Source organism: Solanum tuberosum, unplaced genomic scaffold (genome assembly GCF_000226075.1).
Source record: "Solanum tuberosum cultivar DM 1-3 516 R44 unplaced genomic scaffold, SolTub_3.0 scf00708, whole genome shotgun sequence".
NCBI lineage: Eukaryota > Viridiplantae > Streptophyta > Magnoliopsida > Solanales > Solanaceae > Solanum > Solanum tuberosum.
Genome location: NW_006239630.1, coordinates 18871 through 26074, shown reverse-complemented (window position 1 = coordinate 26074; position 7204 = coordinate 18871).

Genomic DNA, 7204 nt, shown 5'->3' with positions numbered 1-7204 from the left:
TAAAGTGCGTTTGTGTTTGTATGAAGCGAGAGAAAATTGTATAAATACATATATTTTCGTTCTCCTCTCTCCCCTCTCCTAGATCTTGCTCTCTCATTCACCTCTTTCAATTTATACAAAAAACTCAAATTGTATAAAATATGTTTGTGTTTGTATAAAGCGAGAGAAAATTGTATATATATACATATATTTCGTTCCTCTCTCCCAGATCTCGTTCGCCACTCTCCCAGATCTCGCTCTCTCACTTTATACAAAAATGCAAATGTATAAAATGCGTGAAAATTGTATATATACATATATTTTCGTTCCCCTCTCTATATGTTGCTTCTTTTTTTATTAATTTTTTTTTCTCATTATTAAATAAATTTTGAGTCATCAATTATCAGTCTTTTTTTTTAAAAAAAAATATTAAATACAAGCACGTGTTCGGTTACAATCCTTGGAATGTACTTTTTTTTTCTAAAAAGTGGTCTTGTGTGCGGTTATGCTCCTAGGCCAATCAATTTTTTTTTTATTAAAAAAAAAATTTAGTAACTAACACAAAGCTACTTTTTATCCAAAAATTATTTTAGCCTAACATGAGTTGATAAATCGACCGTGCTAAAAACACGGGACTTAGGGGTGCCTCACACTTTCTGTCCGACCAATAGAATTCCTTACCCAATCTCTATTTTCATAGACTAAAAATAATATTTTTTTCTCTTTTAAATTAGGAATTACCAAGTGTCTTGAAACACCTAAAAAACATAATTTCAATTGGCGACTCAAAAACAAAAAAAATATTATTTTTTAAAACCGTCATATCCCTAACATTTGTTAAAAAGGAAAGTGGTGTGACAAATTTGGCGAATCTGCTGGGGACCCTATTTAGAATTCGATCTTTGTACATTGACTATATTTGACTATTTTGATTATTTGGATAAAAAAAATTTGGTGGCAAATTGCGCTATTTCAGTGATTTATTATTTTGATGTTGTGTGATTGTATATAAATTGCCTTCTCTAGCAAATTCTCTGAGTCTCGTGAATTTTTGTTATACACTGTGTGTGCGGATACGCTCCATGGGACTTCTAGCTAGGATGAGTCAATGTGCGGTTACGCTCCTGGTTCTAAGTTTGTCACATATGTTAGGCATGGTTGGACCACCAGTTAGGCCGGAATAGCTCTGCTATCGGTATGCTGCCCTCACCGGCTCGAGTTGTCCACTCGAGTAAATCCAGTCTAGACACCTTCCATATAAAGTGTTAAACCTAGCAAAAACTATCCCTGGTAGTTTACGTTTATTTGCATCACATGCATTTGACTTAGAAAATCTAAGATATATATCCACTCTAGACCAACATGTTCCTTTTATGTGCTTCGTGAAAATAATTTGTTTAGAAGGCCTTTACATTGTTGATCAGCTTTATAATAGCTTTGTCTTTTCATTTTTTTTATAAAAATAAAAATAAAAAAAGAGGTTGAAATAAAAGGGCTGGTCTTTCAAGTGTGAGTCTTTTTTCTTTATAAATTACGCACACCTGATTCTCACTAAAATGAGATACGTAGGCATCCCTTCTCGGGTTCGGTGTTTGTAAAAAATTAGTTTTCTTTCTTCCCTCGGTTAAAGTTTGTCATAAAACATTAATTGGATTCTATTCAAAGGTACAAATAGCACCTCCGACCAAAGGACAGGGTTCCAAAAGGCTTAGAAGTGAAGGAATCCAGAGTTCATGATCGTTGACACGATACTCAAGGATTTAGGGCGATGATGGATAGACATGGGAGTCATGAGCAAAGGAGATTAAAAGAACATTTGGTACATCTAGTGCATCTAATTGAGATTGACCCTAGAAGGGATGTGATCGAGGCATTGATTCCTTTCTAGGATCCAAAAAATAATGTGTTTCGATTTTCTGACTTTGAGATGACACCAACTTTGGAAGAAATCGCCAGATTCATGGGGAAGGGGTACAATGTTCGGGGTGCTGATCTCCGCAATAAAAAATCTATAATTCCAAAGAACGTTGATGCCAAAAAGTCTCTAGAATTTCTCAAGATCAATCAAATAGCGAATGAGAGTTTGAAGAATGGGTGGGTCTCATTGGACTTTTTATACGAGAGGTACGGCTAAAAGGATGGATTTAAAAACTATCAGAACCAACTTAGCAACCAAGGGGTGAAGAGGCTTGGAAGGTGAATGGATGTTTTGCCTTCATTGTCGCATTTTTGGGGATCATTGTTTTCCCCAAATGGGACAAGCATATCGACATTCGTCTGGCTGGGGTGGTGTAGGCGCTGACCACAATAGAAAGTCCTACTATTATTTCTATGATCCTGACAGATATGTTTTGTGCATTGACTAAATGCATAAATTAGGAAATGTACTTTGAAGGCTGCAACATCTTGTTGCAAATATGGTTTTTGGAACTTCTTTATCACCATGATCGTGCGCGCAGGTTCACTCCAGACTGGTGTAATTATGTTTCCTCCCATAAGGAAAGGGAAGCAAAAATAAATCTTCCAAAAGGATTTTTTGCGTGTGAAGAGAAACTTTAGGTGATCACGTCTAATGAAATAGTGTGAAATTATTACTGGCTCCCAGCTAAGGATGTCATTTGCATGTCTTGTGGTATCTCATTTCTTGTGTTGATTGGGCTTAGAGGTGTTCAACCCTATGCCCCACTTCAGGTTATGCGTCAGTTGGCTAGAGTTCAAGAAATCCCACCAAATGATGATATGGGTAGATTTGTATTTGACACCCCGCCAGGTTTTGCCTTTGATAGCACTGATATTCTGAAGATCTGGTTTGAGAATATAATTTCTGAGCTAAGGGAAATGGTTGTGGAGCAAGATAAAGGAAAAGTGGTGCCTGGGTACCTATAGTGGTTTCGTTATCTAGTAACATTTGGTGACATTGCCGAATGATCAAGCAGAAAAAGAAAATACCAGCACATCATAATACAGCTGGAGAAGGTCAAAGCCATCATTGCCTGGCAAGAAGTTCAAGTCCAAAGAGAAAGAAATTACCAGTTGGAGTTACATGATGTGGAAGGGAAATTGCAACATGCAGAAATTAGCCCGGTTAGAAGAAGAGTTAGATAGTAGAATTCACTTGGTCCGATAAATAAAAAAGGAGCAGAGTTTTGAAATTTCTCGATTGAAGAGGGACTTAGTGGCATATGAAAAGGTCGTGCACTACCAAAAGGGAGAACTTCAGCAGCAGAAGGAGAAATTTGAGAAAGAAAGGTCATGTTGGATGCGTTTACATGATCAACTTAATGCACAGTTAGAAGAACATAAAAGGAAAATCAGTCATTGTGTCGATATCGAAGTAGGGGCAAAAACAAATGATCATTGAGAGAGCAACACTTCGCCATCAACTTGAAGCAGCAGAGGAACAAGAGGCCCTCTTAAGGAACAATCTTAGGGATCATCAAGTTTGGTTGAATAACTGGTATGAAAATATGGGCAGGGCTAGGCGTCAAGTTCATCAATTGGCGGAACAAACCTCCTATGTTATTAAAAATCATCGTCGTATGAATGATCCAGAAGTGTCACTCCCCAAGCTACCCCCGAGAAGTGGACACGGGACCTAGGACCACAACTAATCCCAACCTAACCCTATTGGCATGATCATGAGCATATTAAAGATAATAAACTGATGCGGAAGCTAACTCATAAATAAAATGAAAAGATGGGGAATACCCATGTACAATAACTGAGATAAATGATAGCTGATGAGTTTAATACAAGGAAGATATTAACTCAATACTAAGCTGAATCTAATTATGTCTGAAATAAGCCTCTAAACTGACTAGAAGTGCTGGGACATGCCACAGCTTAGTCTAGAAAATATGACATGACTATTGTCTTCGAAGAATGATGACTTACCACTGATGCTGCTGAACTGGAGATCGGGAACCGATCTAAGCGTGATCTGGACGTTGAGAACCTGAACCTACATCACGAGAAGATGTAGCGCACGTATGTGTCAGTACTTGAAAGGTACTGAGCATGCAGGATAGATTAAGTTGAAATACATATAACTGAACAAAATAATAAAGCAATGAAATAATGTGAATATGATATAGATACTGATAATACTGAATACTGAGCTAACTGATGCAATGACCAAATTTATAACATGCTGAGACTGAATACTGACTGTACTGAAATATGGTCAATGCAATAGAGTCTGACTGAACTGTGGGAGCTACTAATAACCGACATAAAACCACATGAGCTAAATGTGGAGTCCGATGTATACGCCCCATCGAGAGGACCCAATATACCCTGCCAGAGGTATAGAGGCATGCTGGCGTGATCACTAAACTGATGTTGCCCACAGAGGGGACTTACACCTACGTGGCTCGTAGTTCTGGGACTATATGGGTACGCTGAAACCCTAGTCCAACTCGGTATTATGCTACTCCCAATGAATTAAGTAGTTAACTGGTTATGACTGAATTTCTGTAAATACTGGATAGCTCGAAACTGAACATGCAAACTGAGAATGCAACAATTAATCTGATAATGATGCATTAATAACTGAGGCATGTATAGCTGAATAACTGAGATATCTGACCTAGCATGTGTAATTCAAGAACTAAAGAAATACATAGCTAGGGTTCTGAAATTCATGCGAGAAACGATGTAATAACATGATAATCTGATTTGGAACATTTAAATAACTAATTCATGATGATCTGTTGTAATTCTAGAAACCCTAGGTCTGTTCATAATCATGGAATCAAGAATCTGACTGAATTCTAGGGACCTAATGGGCGAAAGGAACCCACTAGTGAAATCCCACATACCTGGTGACGAATTCCACGGAGAAATCTTTCAATTTCGAGGTTGGAACTGATGGAACCTTGCTGCGTTCTTGAACTAGGGTTCTTGACCTATTTTCTCCTCTTAGCATTCTAATTCTTCTAAGTTTGATTAATGATTTGACTTATGTAAGTTCTAGTTATGTTTCTAAGCTTAAACTGACTAAAACCTTATAATTTAGGGTCTTAACGATGTATTTTAGGGGTTAAACGAAATAGGAAAAGACCAAAAGACCCCTGACTTAATTATTGTCGGAGTGACTGACGGACGGGACTGACGGGCCGTCATTCAATCGACGGTCTGTCAATTGGAATCGTCAGTCGAGTCTGCCCGACAGGGCTTCACTAAAACGAGCATAACTTTTTATTCGGAGGTCGGACGTGGAAGGAGGATTCAATTATCTATCATATCATAGGTCATGGGACACATAATTCCTTTTGTGCTAAAAGTTATGACCATCTGAAGTTAACCCATCAACAATTTTCAGCTAACTGGCTGTTGACCCTCATTTACGGTTAGACCTACGGATCGTGGATCGAAATGACGGTCCGTGCTGGTCGACCGTAGTTTGTGTCAGAGGCTGGGTAAAAGAGGTCTCGATCTACGAACACAGTCCACGGACTGTGAGTCTGTCCGTGGGTCGACACTTAGCCAATTTTTCTGAGCTTGGTTGGGGAGGGGTTGCAGTGGTGAACCACGGACCACCAGCACGAGCCGTGGTCTGACCTACGGTCCGTGGATGGCAACCGTGGGTTGCACCTGCAACTTCTCAAAATCTGCATTTTTGTCTGTTTTGGCTACGGGCTGTTACATTATCTCCCCCTTGAGAACATTCGTCCTCGAATGAAGACTAAACTAGCTGAAATGAAGGGAGAGGGCTGCAATCCCTACCACTAAACACTGAGAACTGAATTTCTGACTGAACTGAGTTCCAAGGACATGCAAATATGCTGAAAATGCAAGTACAAATTGGAGGAACATGATTCTAAGACTGAATTTGCGCATGAATGACTGAAAAATTGAAGAGGAACTATTACCTCAAGCTGGAGTGGAATCGGAAGAAAAGAGGTGAGGGTAGTTGGACTTCATGGCTGCTTCTGCTTCCCAAGTAGCTCCCTCTACGGACTGATTCCTCCACAAAACCTTGACTGAAGCGACTTCTTTATTTCTCAACCTTCTAACCTGACGATCGAGAATCTCAACTAGTACATCCTCATAAGAAAGGCTATCTTTCACGGCCACACTCTTTAATGGCGCTATGGATGCTAGATCACTCACACACTTCTTCAAAAGAGAAATATGAAAGACTGGATGCACTGCTGCTAAGTCTGCTGGCAACTCTAACTCATAAGCCACTTTACCAATCTTTTTCAAGATCCAGTAAGGGCCTACATATCTGGGATTGAGCTTCCATTTCTTGCCAAATCTCATCACCCCCTTCATAGGTGACACTTTCAGGAAAACCCAATCATCAACTTGGAACTCTAATTCTCTTCTTCTCACATCTACATAAGACTTCTGGCGACTCTGAGCAGTCTTAAGTCTATCTCTAATGAGTTGCACTTTCTCCATAGCATCAAGGACCGAATCTGGTCTTATCAAGGCTGCTTCGTCTACTTTGAACCAACCTACCGGAGATCTACATCTACGCCCATACAAGGCCTCATAAGGAGCAATCTGAATGCTGGAATGGTAACTATTGTTATAGGCGAACTCAATGAGAGAAAGGTGATCATCCCAACTACCCTTGAAGTCGATCACACAAGCTTTCAACATGTCCTCTAAGGTCTGAATGGTACGCTCTGCCTGACCAACCGTCTGGGGATGAAATGTTCTGCTAAGATTAACCTGAGTACCAAGACCCTTTTGAAATGACTTCCAAAAATGAGAGGTAAACTGAGGACCTCTATCTGAGATGGTAGACAAATGAACCCCATGCAACCTCACAATCTCATTAATGTAAAGCTTGGCATAATCCTCCGCTGATTCTGTAGTCTTAACCGCCAAAAAGCGAGAAGACTTAGTAACCCTATCAACAATCACCCAAATGGAGTCATGATGTCTGTGAGTACGAGGTAAACCTGTGATGAAGTCCATGTTGATCATTTCCCACTTCCAAGTAGGAATGTCAATCTCTTTAGTCATACCTCCTGGTTTCTGATGTTCTACCTTGACTTGCTGGCAATTGGGGTACTTAGCTACAAAATCTGCTATATCTCTTTTCATACCATTCCACCAATAGACTTCCCACAGATCGCGGTACATCTTAATTAGTGGCGCCTGGATGAATAGAATATCTAGAATTATGGGTTTCTACAAGAATATGTTGTCTCAACTCGCCCACATTAGGAACACATAATCGACCCTGGTAGCGAAGCACACCATCTCC